The following is a 13,196-nucleotide window of genomic DNA, read 5'->3' on the forward strand; positions in this document are numbered from 1 at the left end:
CTCTGGCACTGAAAAACGAATTTTATATTTGTGGAATGTCAAATTTCTCCATTTGGATAAAAATTTTGAGGCTTACAAATACGATAAGGCCCGAAATGGGTGGGGGCACTGCCCAACACTATTTGCCTGTGTCCCTTCTAAGTGGTGCATGTAATGTATGTACCTTAAAGAGAGGAACTATCTTTTACAGCCCCTGTATACTACAGTACCAATAGTGACCACACCTGTATATAACACCGTGTAGTAATTTGTACAGTTAGTTCCAGCATACCCTCTGTTCAGTAAACACCTGTTATTACCGTTCTCCTGCAGTCCGTGTGTTATTTATACGCGGACACTACAGTGGCGATGAGCAGGTTCAAACTCACCTGCAGTACTGCATCACCTCACGGGGATCCATCCCTGAAAAGAAGCTTCTTGGAGGTCGAAGCCAGAGTAATGGGCATCGACCGCGGGCAACCGCCCAGTGATCCATCGGAGTTCAGAGAATCGCAGGGGAGGCTGTGGAGAGCTGGGCTTGGTTCTCCAGTCAAGGTGTTCCAGCAAATCGGGCTGGTAGCAGGTAGAGCGCTGACCCTTCCCAGACTGCGGCGGGCTAGAGCTCGATCGAGCGGCTCTGCAAGGGGGCCGAGCAGCGCCGTCGGGAAGAAAAAGAGAGAGAGAGGGTGGAGCGCATAGGGCACGGCCGGTGCTCAAGAGCCGGGCAGCGTTAAAGAAAATAAAAAAGGGGGAAGGAAAAGAGATGCACAGTGGACAGCGTCGAAGAAGAATAAAACTAAGAAAATTAATTAACAAAAGAGAGACACGCAGAAAGCCGCGAGGCGCCGCCATTACTATTTAGAATGCTAGGAGCAGCGTTGGCAGCAGTGGGGGAAGAAGGAAAAGCGTGGAAGGCACCATTTTAATCCATTGGGGAAGAAGGAAAAGCACGGGAGGCGCCATTTTAAACCACCAAAGATGCCGAAGAGTGGCAGCATCACTGCTTTCGACAACGAAATTGAAGACTGGACCATGTATGTGGAAAGAATTGAAGTGTACTGCAAGGCAAATGAGGTGGCCGATGAAAAGAAGGCATCGGTATTATTGAATTTGATGGGCGCGAGAACGTACGGCCTATTGCGGAATTTAATTACCCCAGCTAAACCAATGGAGAAAAGCTTTGAAGAGATTGTCAATATATTACAGGAACATCTAAACCCTACACTGCTGCTGATAGCAGAAAGATTCAAGTTCCATAAAAGAAACCAGCACAAAGACGAAAGTAATGCTGACTGACTATCTTACGGAGCTACGCAAGATATCGAAACACTGCCAGTTCAGAGCAGGACTGGCAGATACCTTAAGGGATAAGTTTGTCTGTGGGCTCCAGAGTGAAGGAACCCAGAAACGACTACTTTCGGAAAAGGACCTTACGCTAGAAAAGGCTTTCAGTGTTGCAGTATCCTACGAAGCAGCAGCACGGGGAGCTGCGGAAATACAACAGAAACCGCAAGAATATAGCACCAATGAAATTGCATATGGAGCAGAAAAGTGCTATCGCTGCGGCAGAACAACCCATGACCAGAAGGATTGCTGGTTTAAGGACAAAGTATGCAGGCAATGTGGAAAAGTGGGACATATAGCACGAGTCTGTAGGTCGGGAAAGAAAACCAACACTAAAAGAACTACTAAGGAAAAGTACAAGAAAGTACAAAAGATGACGGACAGTAGTTCAGAAGATCAGAAGAGTGATAATGACCCCGGGAGCAGGAGACTAAGTCGTCTAAAGTTACACAACGTGATCGCAAAGGAGGATCACCGAACCATTTGGGTCACCCTCATGATAGCAGGGTCCCAAGTAAAGATGGAATTGGACACAGGATCAGCCCTAACAGTCATGAATCGACGAGACTACGAGCGGCTATTCTCACACATACCCTTGAAGGACACGTCCATTGTCTTGAAGACATATATGGGGCAAAAATTCTACCCCAGAGGAAAAATAAGGGTGCCCGTTAAATACAACAGCAAGGAAACACAGAAACTATATCTATATATACTACAAGATGGAGGACCACCATTATTGGGATGTGAATGGATCCGAAAAATACAATTGGATTGGCATTCCATTCAGGCGCTAACTGTGGCTGACAAAAAGGATGACGACATCACACCTGGACGACTGTCAAATATTCTAAATGACGCAAAAGAAGTGTTCCAGCAAGGACTTGGGACTCTAAAAGGCGTAACGGCAACGATAAAAGTTGAAGATAACGCAAACCCAAATTTTTTTAAGGCCAGACCGGTACCGTATGCGATCCGCCCAGCCGTCGAAGCAGAGCTGGAGATTCTGGAGCATTCAGGTGTGCTGTCCAAGGTGGACTGGAGCGAGTTGGCCACACCCGTCGTTCCTGTAATGAAGAAATCATTGAGCAGCACGCCTGGGGAGCCGAAGAAGGTTTGCATCTGTGGGGACTTTAAGGTAACTGTGAACCCAGTCCTTCACACAGTACAATATCCACTTCCGCGGATAGAAGATATTTTTGCCACACTATCTGGAGGGAAACACTTTACGAAGATTGATCTGGCCCAAGCGTATCTACAAATGGAGGTAGAAGAAGCATCTAGAAAATACCTCACGATAAACACTCACAAAGGTCTTTACCAGTACAACTGACTGGTATTCGGGGTAGCATCAGCTCTGGCTATTTGGCAGAGGGCGATGGAACAAGTCCTGCAAGGGATCCCGGGGACCCAGTGTTATTTGGACGACATCCTGGTTACGGGCGAAAATGACAGTGAACACCTTGCCAACCTGGAGCAGGTGCTCACTAGATTACAAGAATATGGGCTACGAGCCAACCACCCCAAATGCGAGTTTTTCAGGAAACAAATCTCGTATTGTGGCCACATGATTGATGAAGCGGGGTTACATAAGTCCCCAGACAAGATTGAGGCAGTCGTCAAGGCTCCAGCACCGGAAAATGTGTCGCAACTGAGGTCGTTCCTCGGGTTGGTGAACTACTACCATAAGTTCTTGCCAAATTTGTCTACAATTCTGCACCCACTGAACGCCCTGCTGCAAACTGGAGTAGCATGGAAATGGAGTGATGAGTGTAAGCGTGCCTTTCAGAAATGTAAATGCCTAATCACTTCAAAAGAAGTATTGGCCCACTACAATCCAACACTACCGATTCGGTTGGCATGTGATGCGTCTCCCTACGGCATTGGAGCGGTGCTGTCGCACAAATTCCTTGATGGTTCAGAGAGGACAATAGCCTTTGCGTCACGCTCGTTAACCTCAGCCGAGCGTAACTACGCCCAGATTGACAGGGAGGCCCTCAGCCTGGTGTGGGGGGTGAAGAAGTTCAATCACTATCTGCAAGGGCAGAAATTCACCTTACTGACTGATCACCAGCCTCTTGTCTCCATTTTTAACCCAAAGAAGGGAATTCCGGTGATGACGGCGCAACGGCTGCAAAGATGGTCCCTTTTTCTAGGGGCACATCAATAGGAGTACGAAACAGCATGGAAACGCTGATGGGCTGTCGCGCCTGCCGCTGCCTACGGTGGAGGAAGCACCTGCAGTGGACCCTGTTGAGATATTCCATTCGACCATAGTCTAATGTCTACCTGTTACAAACTCAAGTATAGAGAAGGAAACCCGAAATGACCCGACACTCTCTCTGGTCTATGATTTGATGGTGAAGGGATGGCCAGCACATGGCGACTCACTGTTGCCAGCATTCTCGCCAAGGAGAGAACAGCTGTCAGAGTGCCGGGGGACCTTGATGTGTGGATCCCGAGTGGTAATTCCACCCAAGTTGAGAGATAGAGTGCTCAATGAGCTTCATGAGGGTCATCTGGGAGGGGTAAAAATGAAGAGCCTAGCCAGGGCGTTTTTTGTGGTGGCTGGGAATCGATAAAGAAATCGACGAAAAGAGCTGCACAGGATGCCAGAAAGTCCAAAACGCTCCACCACAGGCCCCGCTACACCCATGGGAGTGGTCCTCATCTCCATGGCAACGGGTACACATTGATTTTGCTGGTCTATTTATGGACTCAATGTTTTTAATCGCCGTGGATGCACATTCAAAATGGCCAGAGGTCATCAAAATGTCCTCCACCACCACGGAGAAAACTATTGCAGTCCTACGGACCATCTTCACCAGGAATGGCTTGCCAGAACAGATTTACTCCGACAATGGACCACAGTTTGTGTCCGAGGATTTCCGGAGGTTTTTGAGGAATAATGGGGTAAAGCATTACACATCCGCCCCATATCATCCAGCCACAAATGGATTGGCTGAGAGGTTTGTTCAAACCTTTAAAAAAGCAATAAAGGCGATGTATAACGACAACATACCACTGCAACACAAGGTGGATAATTTCTTGTTTGCTTACCGGAATGCGACACATGCAGTCACCAACCAAGCTCCAGCCATGATGTTCTTTAACCGAAGGTTAAGATGTCGCCTGGATTTGCTCAAACCAAACATAAGACGAGATGTTGAGAATAAGCAATTCCAGCACATCAATGAGAAGCCAACCAGGAGCTTCAAGATAGGGCAACCAGTCTTGGCCCGCGACTACCGAACAGAAAAATGGCAGCCAGGAACGATATGCACATGGCAGGGACCACTAATGTACACAGCGGATGTTGGAGAGAGCATCGTGAGACGCCATGCTGACCAGATTCTAGAGTCACAGGAACAATTCAAACCCATGCTATGATCATACACACCTGGTGATGAACCCGAAGTACAGATTGCGTCTACCTCAGAATCAGTGGTATTGGAAGCTGACGAACCAACCAATGACAATGAGCCAGATTCGACTACGCCGCAAGAACAGGATACTCGAGAAAGGCGCTATCCAGACAGGATCAGGAAGCCTCCTCAAAGACTGAATTTATAAATGATTACTTTCAGCTGATGTATATAGTACAAAGAAAATTGTAATTGTAATTAGTTATTATTTAATTGTTAAATGAATGTTATGTACTGTTTATCTAAAAGGGGAGGAATTGTAATGTATGTACCTTTAAGAGAGGAACTATCTTTTACAGCCCCTGTATACTGCAGTACCAGTAGTGACCACACCTTTATATAACACCGTGTACAGTTAGTTCCAGCATACCCTCTGTTCAGTAAACACCTGTTATTACCGTTCTCCTGCAGTCCGTGTGTTATTTATACGTGGACACTACAGTGCAGGCAGCATGCAAAATTTGTGCTGCCTGTTCATTAACATGATTGCAGAGCTGATCTCAATGCTAAATGCACTGCTGATTGGCTTGGCATGCAACATGGGGGCCGGGGGCGTGCAATATTGGGTGCAGTCTACTGGCCAATAAAGTTTTGCCTAGGCCCTCTCCATTACTTAAAGGGGAGATGTTACGTTGCAGAAGCAACTCATTGTCAGATGAGAAGAAGGAATAGCGTAACAGCCTAGAGAAAGGGTGCAACTGTTTTCAAATGCTGCACTGGAGGCCGTGGTCCTGGGGGTAGAACGTCGACAGGCTGGGGGCCAGAGGCATTCAAAGGTCATCAGCAGAAGGATCTGGGAGGGGGTTGCACAATCCGTCATGGTGACAAATGTTGTTCTCAGGACATGGATCTAGTGCTGCAAAAAGTTTAATAACTGCATACGATAGGTCAAGGTGAGTGAAGGCTTCAGCAAAAGCCATATCCCACCATCTGCACCACAAAGTTCACACACTGCTCAATGCACCACACCCCCATCACTCACCTACCAACAATCTCTAGCTATCACCACTCATACCTCACAATCATGGCTTCACTTCACCCTCGCACATTACCAGTGCTGCAACACTCACACCCACATCTCACACCATGCATACACTCACAGCTATTCAACCATGGCAGGCATATCATCCAAACACATTGCACCACACTCACTGTACACACTTCCCTTTATCTCGCAGGCAAAGGCGGCACTCAACTGTGCGAGCAGACAGGAGATAGCTAAGTGAGGAATCACACCCTGATGGACCTGGAGGAATTAGTGTTCCAAATTATTGGAGGGGCAGTCACAGAGTCCGTGGCGAGCAGAGAAGTTGAAAGCATTGCTGCTGATGATGATATGGTCATACCTAACCCTTCTTCTCAAATCCCACTTCCCCCTCATCCTACAATCTCTTCACACTTACAAGCTGCTGATGGTGTAAGCATGGATATCTTTCTTTCCCCCCTCCCATCACCACAACCTGACCCTTGTGCCTTTATGCTTTCAGATACCCAAGAAGTGCCACCAGCGAAGCCTGTCCCTCAACATCATGAACACGCTGATGAAGAAGAAGAGACACTGGCACTGCGTCTGACACTCGCAGACACCAGCTCAGAAAATGGCACTGTGCGATCTTTAGAGGGTAGTATAGAGGCAGGATCTGCACTTGCTGAGTCACTGGGCATGAGTGCACGGCAGCCAGACCAGGGGGACAGGGTAGCTCGGGTGCCAACTCTCGGGAAGGCGAGTTCGCGCATGAGTTTTGCTGCACAAGACTCAGATGATGATCTCGACAGGCGGCCTTCAGAAGAAGGGTGATGGGCATCCACACAGAAATGCTTGGTGCAATGGAAAGCCTGCCAGAGAGCCTCTTGTCAGTGTCAAGGAGCATGGAGGAGTCTGGCTCCGACATTGCACGGGGCTTTGTGCAGAGTTTGCAGCCCATGATTTCCAGGATGGAAACGATTGACAACTCCAGGGAGACCTTGTGATGCTGGGTGTGATGGGCGAACTCACAGCTTCCATTGCAGCACAGGCAGAAGCAACCCAATGTCTCACTGTTGCAGTGGAAGTACAGACTGCTCTCCTGCAATCTCAGCTTGCTGCCACACAAGCTCAGACTGCTGCCATCATTGCTGGGTTTACAAGTGTTGAAAGGGACTTGCAGGGTGTCACAGCAGGTCATCAATCTGCTCTCCAACAGATTGCTAGGAATGCTGAGGCACCACCCCGGGGGAGTGGCAGTTGGTCCGTGGAGCAAGAACTTGCTGTCCTCTCTCAGGATGACAGCAATCCTAGTCCCAGCACTGCCACTCCGCCATTGCCCTTGCTGCTGCCTATCAGCCAGCCAGCCCAGTGTTGGGATTACGGAGGGAGTCATCAGCCAGGTGCGGTGCAGAGCCGATAACCTTGTCTCTCAGCATCCGCTCTCGGGTTTGACGTGGTGGCTGGAAGATTGCGGACACACAGAACTGGTGCAAGATGAAGGCATTATGACTGCTGCCAGGATAGTGGGCATTCATCATCATGATGCACTGGGCGAGGTTCCACAACAACTGCACATTAAGTGAGTGATAGCCTTTGTGGTTACGGAACATCTCAGGATTGTTATACAATGCCCACAAAGCCATGTGTGTGCAGTCGAAGGCGCCCTGCACCATGGGGAAGACTATTATCCTGGCAAAGCCAAATGCGTGCTCCTCCTGCTTCTCTCTGTTCACAGAGAAGACAATAAACTCCCTTCTCCTGGAGTAGAGAGCCTTTGTGACCTCTCGGATACAGCGATGGATACAGCGATGGATGGCGAACTGTGAGATGTTAGCTATGTTTCCTGCTGCAGACTGGAAGGATCCACTGTCAAAAAATATTGAGGGCCACGGTGACCTTGAGTGCCACTGCCAGTGCCATTGTCGCCCAGCTCTGAGGCTGCAGGTCTGGTTTCAGGAGGTGGCAGAGCTCTGTGACCACCTCCTTGGTGAAGCGGAGCCTCCTAATACACTGCTCCTGGCTTAAATGGAGGTAAGAAAAGTGCTCTTGGAATACCCTAGGTGGGTAAGGCCTCCTGCTGAGAGCCCTCCTACACCTCCTCCTCCTTCCTCTATGAGCAACCTCTCCTCTTCTTTGCTATCTCCATTCCATTTCCCTGTCATACTCGAGCATGAGGGGGACTGCAAGTAGAGCCCCCATGACTGTGAGCAAGTGGTGTGAGCAGAAGCCTTTAAATGAGAAGCAAGGCATTCTCCATTTGTAACAACACTCCCTGTGACCTCAGCAACTTTAAACAAGTTTAGAAAGCTCCAAACAGCTGCACAAACCTACACAGAACCAGTAGAAATGAAAAGGCACGTCAGCAGCAAATTGTTGATGAACCCTTTAAATAGCACTGCTGGAGCCTCCTTCCTGCTGCTGAATTCTTTGTCGGCTGATCATGATTAGAAGAGGATGTTAAAAGGAGCGGCATTGTCCAAAATGGCAGATCATGACGTCAAATCGGCGTTGCACACTCACTGACGTCATGATCTGCCGAATCTAAATATCTGGAGCGAGTGCTGGCAATGGCAGTGCTACTGACCTATCAAAAATGACGTCTGCCATGGGACCAGCCGGAAGTGGGTGAAAGTGAGTCGGCTGTGATTTGTTTTTCAAAATGAGCCTTAATGGCTGGTGCTCACCCCCTGAATTTTTAGACCCTAGATTTTTAAAATAATAAAAATGAATTAGAAAATGTTTTTTAATGATATTTCAGCTTTTAACTTAATCCGATGTTTATGTCTCAATCTTTATTTTGCTATCTATAAAATGATTAAAAAGTGAAGGATAATCAGTGCTTTTTACTTCCTGGTTTGCTGCCTGTGTGTGAATTCCTTAATGTGATTGGCTGCTTCTCGGCGCTGGATATCCCCGTTATGTGATGCCAGAATGAAATTAATGTCAGTTAAGGTGAAATCTATGCCACAGAGATCACAATTCTCAGTGGCAGTGAGTAAAGCAAATCAGTTGTTGGGATGTATGAATGGTCAATATTGAGCTGAAATATTGAGGTAATCCTGCCACTTTATAAATCATTGGTGCTACGGCACTTAGAATACTGTGTATTGTTTTGGTTGCCACAGTGCAAAAGAAAGAAAGAACAAAAGCCTTGCTTTTATATAGCACCTTTCTATAGAAACATAGAAACATAGAAGATAGGAGCAGGAGTAGGCAATTTGGCCCCTCGAGCCTGCTCCACCATTCAATGAGATCATGGCTGATCATCCAAACTCAGTACCCTGTCCCTGCCTTCTTCCATAGCCCTTGATCCCCTTAGTCTTAAGAAATATATCTAACTCCTTCTTGAATATATTTAATGAATTGGCCTCAACTGCCTTCTGTGGTAGAGAATTCCACAGGTTCACCACTCACTGGGTGAAGAAATTCCTCCTCATCTCTGTCCTGAATGGCTTACCCCTTATCCTTAGACAGTGACCCCCGGTTCTGGACTCCCCCGCCATCAGGAACATCCTTCCTGCATCTAGTCTGTCTAGTCTTGTTAGAATTTTATAAGTTTCAATGAGATCTCCTCTCATTCTTCTAAACTCCAGCGAGTATAAGCCCAATCGACCCAATCTCTCCTCATATGTCATTCCTGCCATCCCAGGTATCAGTTTGGTGAATCTTTGCTGCACTCCCTCCATGGCAAGAACATCCTTCCTCAGATAGGGCGACCAAAACTGCACACAATACTCAAGATGTGGTCTCACCAAGGCCCTGTACAACTGCAGCAAGACATCCTTGCTCCTGTACTCAAATCCTCTCACTATGAAGGCCTTCTTAACCGCCTGCTGCACCTGCATGCTTACCTTCAGCAACTGGTGCACAAGGACACCCAGGTCTCGTTGCACTCCCCCTTCTCCCAATCTGTTGCCATTCAGATAATAATCTGCCTTCCTGTTTTTGCCACCAACGTGGATAACCTCACTTTTATCCACATTATACTGCATCTGCCATGCATCTGCCCAATCACCCAACCTGTCCAAATCATACTGGAGTTTCTCGGCATCCTCCTCACAGCACACACGCCCACCCAGCTTTGTGTCATCGGCAAACTTGGAGCTATTCCGTCTAGTTCCCTCATCTAGATGATTTATATATATTGTGAATAGCTGGGGTCCTAGGACTGATCCCTGCGGTAACCCACTAGTCACTGCCTGCCACTCGGAAAAAGAACCATTTATTCCAACTCTTTGCTTCCTGTCTGCCAACCAGTTCTCTATCCAAGTCAGTACCTTGCCCCCAATCCCATGTGCCTTAACTTTACACGCTAATCTCTTATGCGGGACCGTATCGAAAGCCTTCTGAAAGTTCAAATACACCACATCCACTCGTTCTCCCTTATTCTACAATTTACATCCTCAAAAAATTCCAGTAGATTAGTCAAGCATGATTTACCTTTTGTAAATCCATGTTGACTTTGTCCGATCCTGTCACTGTTTTCCAAGTGCTCTGCTATTACATCTTTTATAATGGGCTCTAGCATTTTCCCCACTACCAATGTCAGGCTTACCAGTCAATAATTTCCCGTTTTCTCTCTACCACCTTTTTTGAATAGTGGGGTGACATTAACTACCCTCCAATCCATGGGAACTGTTCCAGAGTCTATCGAATTTTGGAAGATGACCAGCAATGCATCTACTATTTCTAGGGCCACTTCCTTAAGTACCCTAGGATGTAGATTATCAGGCCCTGGGGATTTATCGGCCTTCAATCCCATCAATTTCCCTAACACCATTTCCATACAAATGCTGATTTCATTCAGTTCCTCCCTCTCATTTAGACCCTATGTTCCCCGACATCTCTGGGAGGTTATTTGTGTCCTCCTTTGTGAAGACAGAACCAAAGTATATGTTTAATTGGCCTGCCATTTATTTATTCCCCATTACAAATTCCACTGATTCGGACTGCAAGGGACCTATGCTTGACTTCACCAAATTTTTTCTCTTCACATATCTATAGAAACTTTTACAGTCAGTTTTTATGTTCCCTGCACGCTTACTCTCATACTCTATATACCCCCTTCTTAATTAATCCCTTTGTCCTCCTTTGCTGAATCCTAAACTGCTCCTAATCCTCGGGTTTGTTGCTTTTTCTGGCCAATTTATATGACCTCTCCTTGGATCTTATGCTATCTCTAATTTCCCTTGTTAGGCACGGATGAGTCAACTTTTTGTTTTATTTTTTTGCCAAACAGGGATGAACAAATTCTGTAGTTCAGCCATGCAAACTTTAAATGTTTGCCATTGCCTATCCTTCGTCAACCCTTTGAGTAACGTTCCCTAATTCATCCTACCCAACTTGCGCCTCATACCATCGTAGTTTCCTTTATTTAAATTCTGGACCTGAGCCTCTGAGTCAAGTACTTCAGTCTCCATCTTAATGAAGAATTCTATCATATTATGATCGCTCCGCCCCAAGGGGCCTCGCACAACAAGATTGCTAATTATTCCTTTCTCATTACATAATACCTCGCCTAAGATGACCTGTTCTCTAGTTGGTTCCTCGACATATTGGTCCAGGAAACCATCCTGTATACACTCCAGGAATTCCTCCTCCACAGTATTGTTAATAATTTGGTTAGCCCAACCTATATGTAGATTAAAGTCACCCATGATAACTGCTGTTCCCTTATTGCACACGTCGCTAATTTCCCATTTAATGCCATCCCCAACCTCTGCATTACTGTTTTGGGGTCTGTATACAACTCCATCTAATGTTTTCTGCCCCTCTCAGTTCTACCCATACAGATTCCACATCATCAGAGCTAATATCCTTCCTTACAATTGTCCTAGTCTACTCTTTAACCAGCAATGCTACCCCACCTCCTTTTCCTTTTTGCCTGTCTTTCCTGAATATTGAATACCCCTGGATGTTGATACCTCAGGACAGCCCAAAGCACTTAACAGCCAGTGAAGTACTTTTAAAGTGTAGTCACTATAATAATGTAGGAAATAAAAACATAAGAAATAGGAGCAGGAGCAGACCATATGGTCCTTAGAGCCTGCTCCGCCATTCAATAAGGTCATGGCTGATCTTTGATCTCAACTCCACTTTCCCGCCTGATCCCCATATCCCTTGATTCTCTTAGTATCTAAAAATCCATCGATCTCAGCCTTGAATACACTCAACGACTGAGCATCCACAGCTCTTTGGGGTAGAGAATTTCAAAAATTCACAATGCTCTGAGTAATGAAATTTCTCCTTACCTCAGTCGTAAGTGGTCAATCCCTTATCCTGAGACTATGCTCCCTAGTTCTAGATTCTCCAGCCAGGGGAAACTCCCTCTCAGAATCTTATATGTTTCAATGAGATCATCTCTCATTCTTCTAAAGTCCAGAGAGTATAGGCCCATTCTACTGAATCTCTCCTCATAGGACAACTCTCTCAAGTAAGGAGATCAAAATTGTAAGCAGTACTCCAAGTGTGGTCTTACCAAGGCCCTATATAATTGTAGTAAGGCTTCTTTACTGTTATACTCCAAATGCTTTGTAATGAAGGCTAACATACCATTTGCTTTTCTAATTGCTTGGGGAGGGAATTCCAGAGCTTAGCACATTGGCAGCTGAAGGCACAGCCAGCAATGGTGGAGCGATTAAAATCGGGGATGCTCAAGAGACCAGAATTGGAGGAGTGCAGAGATCTTGCAGGGCTGGAAGAGGTTACAGAGATAGGGAGGGTTGAGGCCATGGAGGGATTTGAAAACAAGGATGAAAATTTTAAAATTGAGGCATTGCTTAACCAGGAGCCAATGTAGATCAGCAAGTACAGGGTTGATTGGTGAATGGGACTTGGTGCTTCCTTACATATCCACAACTAATCCTGATCCCTAATCCTCCAAACCTATCCTCACTCCCAAGCTTCATGTGGTCTCATCAAACATATCCTTCTACACACATTGCACCCTAACCCTTCTAGCTTTATCATTGCAGGCTCCCAGGAACAAGATCCACTTTGTCCCCCCCACCCCCCTGGAGGTAATGGAAAAGGAGGAAGAGCCACCTTGCCACCCCCCCCCGCCCCCAGAGGAAGAGGAGGAGGAGGAGGAGAACGAGGAAGAAGGCACTGCATAAATCGCTATCACCGTAGCAGGCACCAGCTCAGAGATCAGCACCACGTGTAACTTAGAGGCTAGGATAGAACATGGATTCTTACAGTGGCATGCACCGGGCACTAGTGGTCAGCAGCCACGCTGGGTGGAAGGGACACTACCGATGCCACCTTGCTGGGGGGCAAGGTCGCATACTAGTTCTGCTGTAGAGGAGTCAGATGAGGACCTCGCAGCCAAGCTTCAGAAGAAGGCTGATGGGTTTGACAAACAAATGCTTGATGCAATGTGTGAATGCTTATGCGTCAAGGCTAGGGGGATGGAGGAGTCCGCCTCCGGCTTGGCCCATGGATTGACACAGAGCCTGGAACCCATTCCCTCCAGCATCAAG

The sequence above is a fragment of the Somniosus microcephalus genome, chromosome 1 (assembly GCF_052327205.1).
Source record: "Somniosus microcephalus isolate GS21.2 chromosome 1, FLI_Smic_1.0, whole genome shotgun sequence".
In the NCBI taxonomy this organism is placed as follows: Eukaryota; Metazoa; Chordata; class Chondrichthyes; order Squaliformes; family Somniosidae; genus Somniosus; species Somniosus microcephalus.